Raw genomic sequence first — 11724 nt, forward strand, 5'->3', positions numbered from 1 at the left:
AACTTTCTTCAAACCCAATGTAGTTTTACAACTGTCACGTCAACGTCACAAAACATTACGTTTGAGTCTCTTATGGATGAGCGGCGTTTTAGTTTTGGAAATTTCGCGCAGCCAGGCAGGCGCACAAATGCGACTCACGCAGAACTGGACAAGATTGAAATTAATATTTCCTTCCATATTTCGTTGAACTTTCCGAGAATACAACTGTAAATTTCATATCATCTCCCAAACATCTTAATCCAGTAAGCATTTCACTTTCATCGAAAATACATTTCACTGGTCAAGTTTTTATTGACTCTTGCCATTACGACTATGTTGTCAGGGAGCCGCCTTTATGGTGGTATTATACAGTCAAAACTGTGGGCAGGTAGTTTCCCAACGCTTTATAACCACAATAGACCCTCCTTGGAGTTTGGAAATGAATATGGCTGGATCTTTTGTGTCGGTGCTTGCCGATCATCTCACTTCAGTTCCGATTCAAAGGATATTTGAGGAGTTCTCATTGGCGAGCAGGCACAGAGAAGATTTGGAGCTCATCTGTGATTTCTTATTATTAATATCATTAACTACTAGATTCAAACCTAAGACCTTTTGGATAAGAGGCTCACAATTTACGGTGGTATTGTAGATTCTTACCTAAATATTACATAATTCTTATGAAATATTAATTTTAAAAAAAAATTACATATAAACTATAAGCTTTAAAAAAAAAAAAAAAACCTACCTTATATAAATACTATTATCGAAAAAATGAAAAAATCTAAAATAATACATTAATATACTATTAATAATTCCATGCACATCCCTCGACAAACCAAACCAAGACAATAAATTCCATGCCCAAATTAATGCATTGTTTTGAAGTAAAATTATAAATTAAGTCAATTTTAATTGGCAATGGTCGGAAACACATTTTTACGTGTTGAAACTCACATTTATGCATCGAAAAAATTATTCATGTGTTGAAAAAGAGTTACAATGCTTGCAACTCGCCCTTCACAAAAATTATTTTTCCTCCATAGCCAAAGTTAGCCATAATTATCAAACCTTGCAACCCATGCATCCTACTAACTTTTTTGCTTTTGTTTTGATCACATCTAATTAGTTGACTTCTAACACATATACTATTGTCTAATATAACTAAATAATTTTCTTTTAAACTAAATAATTTCAAGGTTATTGTTATGAAACATTGGTTGAAAATAATTTGATATAACTCTTAAACACTAACATTGTGTGATTGTTTGTTTGAAAAAGAATCTTTTTTATTTGACACAAATTTTTTATTATTATTTGATATTAAAACTAACAATTGCATAATGGTGTGTAATGGGTATGTCAAAGAACAATGAAAGCTAATGAGGAATTTTTTTGATCTTTTCCCAACATAGATTTGTATAGTACATGAGGTCAATTGGTATGCCTATTAGAAAATGAAGATGTTTGCGTGACAAATGTATCATGGAAAGTGATTTCTTTAAATAGGTTGTATGTCATCTTTCAATGACATAAAATAATTCTAAGTGATAGAAAATATATTTAAAAAATATTAATTGTTAAATATTAGGGATAAATTTCAATCTAAACAATTACTAACATTTTCAATATAATATTCTTATTACATAAAGTAAGAGAGGGCCTTAACCTTTGACAATGTTTCCCAAAAGAGGCCAAGATATAAAAACCCACATAAAGGTGCATAGAAAGAGTATCACATAAAATAAGACTAAATAACATTTTAATCAAAGTAGAAAACCAATTGGAGACAACATCTCAAGCAAACAATTATTCTTCTCATATAAAAATATATGGTTTTACAAAAGGACCCTAAAACGTAGAGAAGAGACAAATTAGAATTAAAAAAGGAAATCTAAAAGTTTGCACTCATAAACCATTTTTACCTTGGGTTATAAAAACCCTAGCTAGAGAGCAGAAAAATAGAATAGGTTTCAAAAGTGACCTCTCAATATTCTAATGAAGCTAGTGCTAACATCCTTCACAACAGTACATGAAAAACAAATAGGGATTTCAAAAAGACCTATAAAACTAGTTGAGAAGCTATATGAGCCTCCCAAAAATACAAGTAGGAACAAACAACGAAAGAATTGGAAACTAAGTCAATTGACATATTTCCACCTCATAGGAAAAACCCCTTCCTCTTGAACATCAATCGATGCCTCACTACTATCAAAATGATGAGGAGCACATCCTAATCAAAATCACCAAACATGTTGTAATATGTAGGAAAGCTTAAATAGACAACCTAGATGAGCCCTAACAACAACACACCTAAGCCATCTTCCACAAGAGAAAACTTCACCTCTATTGCATTTTAAGGGGAGAATATAAGAGGATGGGCAATAGGACCACTCTTGTACTAATATTCCATAAAGATTTGGGTAGAAGATGTTGGCAGGTTTGTGCCCCCATCCCCTCTAGGTTGGTGCCTCTGTGCAGCATAGACCGATGGATTTGTGACATGTTCTTAACCGCCTCCCATGGATCCATGTCTCTGGTTGTTGTAACATTCATTGACAACTCAAGCTTTTGGTGTAATGGTAGCAATGATTCCAACAAGTGGTGTCAGAGTGCTAGGTTATGGGTTCAAATCCCTCGAGTCATGTTTGGGGGGATTGTTGGGAGGTCGATGCCTCCATCCCCTCTAGGTTGGTGCTTCTATTCAGCATAGACCAATGGATTTGTGAGATGTTCTTAACTTCCTCCCATGGATCCTTGTCTCTGGTTGTTGTAATGTTCATTGATAGCTTGAGTTTTGGGTGTAATGGCTGCAGTGATTCCAACAAGTGGTATTAGAGTGCTGGGTTACGGGTTCAAATCATTCGGGTCATGCTGAGGGGGGGATTGTTTGGAGGTCGATACCTCCATCCCCTCTACATTGGTGCCTTTGTCCACATAGACCGATGGATTTGTGACATGTCCTTAACCGCCTCCTATGGATCCTTGCCTCTAGCTATTGTAACATTCATTGACAGCTTGATCTTTTGGTGTAATGAAAATAGTGATTCCAACAAAAGAACCACAAAAAATAACAACCCTTAATAGGCAACCCATCACATATGAAGCACTCGACAAAACTCATAAAATAAGGCCACATGATAATTATATCTAGACAGTACCCAATCTACACTTAAGAACAAGTGTTAAAGAAAGAAAATAGAGGGACTATGAAGGAACTAGGGAAACCTCCTGTCAATAGATAAACCAACAAAGATAGATTTCACCAAGCCTCCTCCGTCATATAAGTCACCACCTTCAAACATGAAGCTAAAACTCAACTAAGGCACAAAGCATATAATGGTGGGCAAGAAGAGGCTGAAAACAAAGGTCCACCAATGATGTAGGGGAATGGATGCTAATACTAAAACAATCTCAAATAAGAGATCTATAGACCATTTAACAACAAATCCATCCACAAGAATGAGAAAATCTAGAAACCTAAGTCAAAAGAGACAATTCATAACCTATAATCATATCATGACATCATTTCCTTGCCCAATAATTATTTTCTAAATATGGGCAATCCCATTCCCTTGCATATATTATTATATATCTATATACAGACCAAAAATAATAATTATCATCGAGGTGGAAAGTTGAATTGAACAAGAAAACTTTCTTCGAAGCCAACGTAGTTTTACCACTGTCGCGTCAACGTCCCAAAACATTAGGTTCGAGTTGTTATGCATGAGCGGCTTTTCAGTTTTGGAAATTTCGGTCAGCCAGGCAGACCCACAAATGCCACTCAAGCAGAACTGGACAAGATTGAAATTAATATTTCCTTCCACATTTCGTTGAATTTTCCGAGAATGCATCAGTAAATTTCATATCATCGCCCAAACCTCTTAGTCCAGTATGCATTCCACTTTCATCGAAAATACATTCACTACTGGATCCATTAACCCACGTCATGGCTACGTTGATCAGACTGGATTCCCATTTCGTCAAAATTTGATTGACTTTTGCCATTACGACCATTTTGTCTAGTAGCCTCCTATAATGGTGGTATTATACAGTCAAAACTGTGGGTAAGTAGTTTCCCAGCGCTTTAAAACCACGAGAATATCTCCTTTGAGTAATTTGGAAATGAATATGGCTGGATCTCTGGTGTCGGTGCTCGCAGATCATCTCACTTCAGCTCTGATTCAAAAGATATTTGAGGCGGTCTCATTGGCGAGCAAGCACAGAGAAGATTTGGAGCTCATCTGTGATGAGCTCGAATCTATCAAATGCGTCCTCAACGACGCCGGCGGGTTGTGGAGAACAAACTGCAGTTCAGTTAGGAGTTGGTTGCAGAAACTTGAAGACTTTCTCTACGACGCTCTCCTCCTCTTAGAAGAATCCTCTCACTCTCACCACCAATCCAGCTGTATTTCAAGGTATTTGCTGGGTTGCAAGATTCGGGTGTTGAAGAAGAGAATCCAGTGCATCCATCGGAGCTCAAAGTATCTCAAATACCTGAGGGACATGGATGTCAAGCCCCGTTGCGGATTACTCACCGGAGAATCGATTAGAAATAGAAGAAAATCAAGCGGGCTTCTTTTGGAAGGTACAACGGTGAGAATGGCAAAATGATATCGATGTCATCAGCGGATGGCTTCTCTGCACAGATGGCCCTCAGATCATTGCTGTAGCGGGCACGGGAGGGCTTGGGAAAACTCTTCTTCTTCAACACGTCTTCACTTGATTTGGGTGGCGGTATTTGAGAGCTTTCTTGTGCATCAGCTGCTCCTCCACATAGCAAGACAAGTAAAGCTGCCCGAGGATGAAAAGCAAAGTGTGAAAAATCAAACTATTGCACTCACTGATTATTAATTTTCTATTATAAATAATTATTAAACTGCTGAAAACAAATTCTCAGCTAATATCGAAAAATAACACAACTGCAACTTCACTTATAAAATACGGAAAGAAATGCGCAACACAATGAACACAATATTTTTGGACAAATTATCCTTAAAAAAACCTCTAAGGAAAAATCAGTTCTACAGATGAGGAATTATATTAAACTTCAGAAAAATCAAGAGATACAAAATTCCTTGCCTCTTACTGGCAGAACTCCGATAACGTCCTAATTTCTCCCACTGCTATTCCTGCGCTAACACTGCGCCCTTGCTAACACTGCAAGATTGTTTGCCAACACTGCAAACGTTTCTCCAAGACTTCTTAATCCAAATGACCCAATAACCCTTTTTTATACTACTCCTGTTGGTAAACCAACGACCGAGATTAAATCAAACCAATGGCTGAGATTAAGACAACTCGATAGCCAATAATAGAATTGGTTGCAAGGTGTCCAAAAGGGAATCTCTAAAATAAGTAAATAATAACAATTTACTAATTTTTGGCAAGTGGACAAACAGCTGTCCAAACCACCCATAAATACAACAACTATTCATAGATAAGGACGAACAACTATCAAAAATACCCATAAATACTACTGCTATTTTCGGGTCAGAAATAACAGCTATCCAACTAACAATAATTAACACTCCCTCTTAACGAGGAAGCTGTTCTGCATGACACCCATCTTATCTCTGAAAAAGATAAATTTGGCCTTTCCCAAAGCCTTCGTCAGAATGTCTGCTACCTGCTCCTCTGTAGGTATGTACTATAGCTGAACAACTTTCCTTTGTACACAATCTCTGATGAAGTGATATCTGATATCTATATGTTTAGACCTATCATGAAACACTGGATTCTCAGACAACTTGATGCAACTCTGATTGTCACAATGTATCACAGTAGTCTCAACCTTCTGACCAAACAAGGCTACTAACAACTTCTGAAGCCATATAGCTTCACATGTCACCATGCTAGCTGCTATGTATTCTGCTTCGACTGAACTTAGAGCCACAGACTTCTGCTTCCTGCTGAACCAAGATACAACTCCTGATCCCAAGCTGAAACAGCACCCTGAAGTGCTCCTTTTGTCCATTGTACTTCCTGCCCAATCTGCATCAGTATAGCCTATCAACCTGATACCTTCACCTTGAACATATCTGATACCTTACTCGACTGTACCACGCACGTAATGTAGCACATGCTTAGCCGCTATCCAATGCATTCTCTTTGGTTCAACCATGAACTGACTAAGAGAGTTTACTACAAATGCTATATCTGGCCTAGTGTTAACCAAATACATAAGCGAACCAATCAACTGTCTATATAAAGTGGGATCTACATCTTTCTCCTTAGATGTATCTACCTTCCTCCAATTCATGATCATGGGTGTAGACATGGCTTTGCAATCCTCCATCCCAAATTTTTTCAAGATTTCAATGCAATATTTCCCTTGACCAAGGAAAATCTCCCCATTTGTCTGCCACACTTCCATGCCTAGAAAGTAGTGCATAAGTCCTAAATCCTTCATCTCGAACTCTTCTGCAAGGTTCCTCTTGCAATCCACTATGAGCCCTAGTGAACTTGTAAGAAATAGGTCATTCACATAAAGAACAAGAATGAGAATCTCACCCCTAACCATCACATAGTAGAGGTTAGCATCTGCTTCACTCTTCACAAAGCCCATTTTCTACAAGTATGTATCAATGCACTCATACCACGCTCTAGGAGCCTGCTTGAGTTCGTACAATGCTTTCTTCAATCTGCACATGTGGGTCTCTTTTCTGTGTGCTACAAAGCCTTCTGGTTGTTCTATGTATACCTCCTCCTTCAACTCACAATTGAGAAATGCTGTCTTGACATCCATTTGATGGATTTGCCATCCCATCTGTGCTGCAAGTGAGATTATAGCTCGTATAGAAGTATACCTGGCAACTGGAGCAAATGTCTCCTCATAGTCTATTCCCTCCTTCTGAGAGAACCCCTTTGCCACGAACCTAGCCTTGTATTTCTCGATGCCACCATCTACACCGTGCTTTATCTTATAGATCGAACGTGATCCAACTACAACCCTATCTGTTGGTCTAGGTACTACCTCCCACACATCATTATGCATTATTGAAGAATATTCCTCAACCATAGCATCTTGCCATACTTGATGTTCTGCAGCTTCTTGATAGCTAGAAGGCTCACTATCTACCAACTGACTAACTAATGCCACATAGTCATTGAACTTGGCTGGTTGTCTTCGCTATCTAGTACTCTTCCTAGGAGCTCCCACAAACTCCTGAGTATCCCTTTGTGTATCTGGAACCAAATGGTTCCTACTGCCAACTATAGAGGATGAAATTTCAACCTCTAAGTCTTCTAGATGCATTTCCTGTTGCACTTGTTGCTCCATACTCTGTGAATCTTCACTAACTGAGTCTACACTCGTACTGGTAACTATACTTGAGCTTTTCTGCCCTTGACTTGGTCTTGGAGCTTCTGTTGGCTGCTCACTTTGATCATCTACTGGCAAATCTCTGGATCTCTTGAATGCCTTGTCCTCCATGAACTTGACATCCCGTGTGACAATAATTCTTTTAGTCCCCAGAATGAAAATCCTATATGCCTTTGAGGTCTCACTGTACCCAACAAAGTACCCCCTCTCTACAGTCTGATCTAACTTTGTATGTGTATCTCCAGGAATATGACAATATGCCAAACTCTCGAATATCCTGAAGTGACTAACATCTAACTTCTTCCCTGTGAAAGCCTCCTCTGGTGTCATCTTCCCTAGCACCTTGTGTGGAACTCTATTCGGAATGTAGACTGTTGTATTACACGCCTCTGCCCATAAGTAATAGGGCATGTCCTGTTCATGTAGCATAGCTCTTGCTGCCTCCGATATAGAATGGTTCTTCCTTTCAGCAACTCCATTCTGCTATGTATTGTAAGGAACAATCCATTCTCTCTTGATTCCTTCTCTGGTGCAGAACTCTTGGAAGACATTTTCTTTGTACTCGCCTCCATTGTTTGACCGAAGAACCTTTATCTTCTTTCTTGTCGAGTTCTCCACAAGAGCCTTGAACTCTTGGAATCGACTAAAAACCTCATCCTTAGTCTTCAAGAAGTATATCCAGGTCTTTCTAGAAAAATCATCAATAAAAGTAACATAGTACTCATATCCTCTGAGAGATTTCGTCGACATTGGTCCACAAACATTTGAATGTACTAGATCAAGAACACCCTTAGATCTAGTGACACTTCTTGGAAAAGATGCTTTCGCAAACTTCCTCAACACACATCCCTTACATACATCGTTATGCTCTGTTCTCACCTCTGGAACACCTGTCACGGTCTCACGAAGCAATCTAAGTGCTCCATGATGAATATGGCCCATCCTCCTATGCCATAGCTCTCCAAGATCTCTAGGATTACTGTTGCTCATAAGTGCCTTAGGAGTATCAAACTGCAATCTATAAAGGCGACCACTCCTAACTCCAATAGTTATGGGTGATTTCCAATCCTTGTGCTTAATCAACACATGTGTCCCTCTAAAGAGTACATTATACCCCCTATCCTGAAGAACAGATATAGAAATCAAATTCAAAGCTAAGTCTGGCACATATAACACATCATGAAGTGGAATTATCTTTCCATTCTCCCTCTGAAACTGAACAGTCCCTTTCCCAACAGGGTTGAGTTTGGACAAGTTTCCCATAGAAATCTGGATGTTGGTGTCCTCCTCCTTGTAACTGGAGAAGTACTCTCTAACTCCTGTCATATGAAATGACGCCCCACTATCTATATACCAAACACACTGTGAGGTTGAGCTAACCATACAAGCTATGAGTGAAAACTCATTTTCCATTCTACTAGAGAGTTCTTTTGCACTTGCTGAGACTGCCACCTGCTTCTTACCCTTCTTCATCTCTGGGCAATCACTGACATAGTGGCCAAACTCGTGACATCCAAAGCACTTGACCTTAGAAAGGTCCTTCTTCTTCTTTTCAATTTGTGAATTTGATCCTTTTCTAGATCCCTTCTTTGCTTTCCCTTTACCCGCTAGGGCAACGTTCTCTTGTTCCACCTCATTTTTCTGACTCTTGTTGGCCCCATTGACAAGACTTAGTCTAAACTCCTCCTGAGTGAAATTAGTCCATAGTCGATCCCAACTCAGTAAAGTATCTCGTCCACTGACAACTTGAACAAAGACACTCCATTGTTTAGTAAACCCATTTAGGGCTATTTTCACTAGCTCATCATCACTAGGGCTATCTCCAACAGCTGCTAAGTCATCCTTGACAAGTCTGAGCCTGGTGAGGTAACTTGTGACGTCTTCTTCCTGATTCATCCAGGTATTCTTTAGCTTCTCTCTAAGAATCAACTTCCTGTTGGTGGTAGCATTCTAGTACAGATTTAGAATGGCGTCCCACATTTTCTTCGCTGTATCTAGCTCCGAGATATGTGGAACAATATGATCCTTGACACCATCAAGGATAATCCTCCTCACTTTCGCATCGTCCTTCTTATATGATGCAAGCTATGTTGCATCCGTTGGTACAGGTACACCACTAGTAGTATAATCCTTGATACCATTCTCTTCCAACAATAAAAAAATTCTGGCCTTCCAGACACTAAAATTTGAGGCACCATCCAATCTATCCTGATCTCTCAAACCAGCTGAAGCCATCTCAAGGGTTTAAAACAATAATAAATCTAAAGAGATCAAAATTTCTTTCCTAGGGCAAAACTCTTCTACCCTTAACAATGCTCTGATACCATGTGAAAAATCAAACTATTGCAGTCACTGATTATTAATCTCCTATCATAAATGATTATTAAACTGCTGAAAACAAATTCCCAACTAATATTGAAAAATAACACAACTGCAACTTCACTTATAAAATACGGAAAGAAATGCGCAACACAATGAACACAATATTTTTGGACAAATTGTCCCTGGAAAAACCCCTAAGGGAAAACCAGTTCTACAGATGAGGAATTATATTAAACTTCAGCAAATCAAGAGATACAAAATTCCTTGCCTCTTACTGGCAGAACTCCGACAACCTCCTAATTTCTTCCGCTAATATTCCCCACTGCTATTCCCGCGCTAACATTGCACCCTTGCTAACACTGCAAGACTGTTTGCTAACACTGCAAACGTTTCTCCAAAACTTCTTAATCCAAATGACCCAATGACCCCTTTTTATACTACTCTTGTTGGTAAACCAACGATCGAGATTAAATCAAACCAACGGCTGAGATTAAGACAGCTCGACAGCCAATAATAGAATTGGTTGCAAGGTGTCCAAAAGGGAATTTCTAAAATTAGTAAATAATAACCATTTACTAATTTTTGGCAAGTGGAAAAATAGCTGTCCAAACCACTCATAAATACAATAGCTATTCATAAATAAGGATGAACAGTTGTCCAAGCTACCCATAAATACCACTGCTATTTCCGGGTCAGAAATAACAGTTGTCCAACTAACAATAATTAACACAAAGTTAGCTCAAGTAAAGATAACATCCATAAGCACCTGCGTGAAAGTGGTTGTTTACTTGTTCTTGATGATGTTTGGGACAATCACGCTTTGGGATCCATTGGCTTTCCGTGGGGCCGGGGGAGGAATAAAGCAATGATTTCCACGCGCGACAGGAAAGTGTTGGAAAATGTTGGAGCTCACCGGGTGCACCACATGGACTACTTGTCTGAAGACAACAGTTAGAGACTGTTCTGCATTCACGCATTCCCTGAAGATGAGAATCACAGTCCACCAGAGGAATTGCAGGAGTTGGCTCGTGCGATTGAAAGGAAATGCTCCAGATTGCTGCTGGCCGTGAAGACAGTAGCGGCCTCCATGGCCAGCGTGAGGCGACTTCCTAATGAGTGGGAATCCACGTTGAATAGGCTCAATAAAATTAGCACAATCAAGGACGACATTCTGCCAATCTTGAGGTTAAGTTACGACGCCCTCCCTGATCACAATCTCATGCTTGTTCTCTTGAAAGGAGACGATTCTCACAATTATCATGGCCTGCAAACAATTCCTAATTTAAGGCGACTGATCTTAATGCAGAACAAGCAGTGTATCGATTTCCCTGCGGATTTTGAGAGTCCCATGTCGTTCCCCAAACTGGAGGCACTGATTATTGAGGATTTCTTGCAGCTGCGGAGATTTCCATGCCTGGAAGAGAATGCAATGCCAGTGCTACAGCATTTTCGATTGGCCAATTACGGGCGGATGGAAGGAATACCTCATGGCTTGGACCGCCTCAACAGTCTTGAAGAGCTTCAAGTCGTCGGCTGTGAAGGCTGCCGCAACGATCTTCAGGAAAATGGGCATTACGGCCAAATTTTCAAACGCCGTGATGTCAGAGTGAAATGCGAATGTAATGTTGTAATGTTGTTGACGCCGAAAGATGATCTTAAGGAAGGATGTAATGTTTGTATTTTAGATGTTAATGAATTTTTAACATTTTTACCTTTTTAATCATATTCTTAATTATAATTTTCATTCGAGAGAAACGTATTGGAACATAAAAGAATATTTGTGAGTCAAAATTATTATCGTTTAAATTGAGTATTGTAGTTGACAGTTTAAATATAGATAGTATGTTCAAAAAGTGAAAACATAATTATATTATTTCAATAAATTATTTGATCGTTAGATAAAGAATCAAATGTTGAAAAGATTAAAATAGAGATTAATAAATACTATAATTTGGTTCTCTATTAACAATTTCATATAATTCATATCAAATTTCTAATTGAAATTAAGTTTAGTTTTGTGTTATAGATTGTTTGACTTATTTTAAGTTCATATATGATTAGACTAAGTTTGTAGTTTTTCTCATATACATGAAAGCAAA

The 11724-nt window shown here is 38.7% G+C and overlaps 1 pseudogene; it reads left to right on the top strand.

Moving 5' to 3' along the window:
• The first annotated feature begins 4013 nt into the window (after positions 1-4013).
• LOC149554731 (disease resistance RPP13-like protein 4) lies at positions 4014-11345 on the top strand (annotated as a pseudogene).
• The last annotated feature ends 379 nt before the right edge of the window (positions 11346-11724 follow it).

The sequence above is a fragment of the Cupressus sempervirens genome, chromosome 5, assembly GCF_028749045.1.
Source record: "Cupressus sempervirens isolate cs-2001-9-10 chromosome 5, ASM2874904v1, whole genome shotgun sequence".
Lineage (NCBI taxonomy): Eukaryota > Viridiplantae > Streptophyta > Pinopsida > Cupressales > Cupressaceae > Cupressus > Cupressus sempervirens.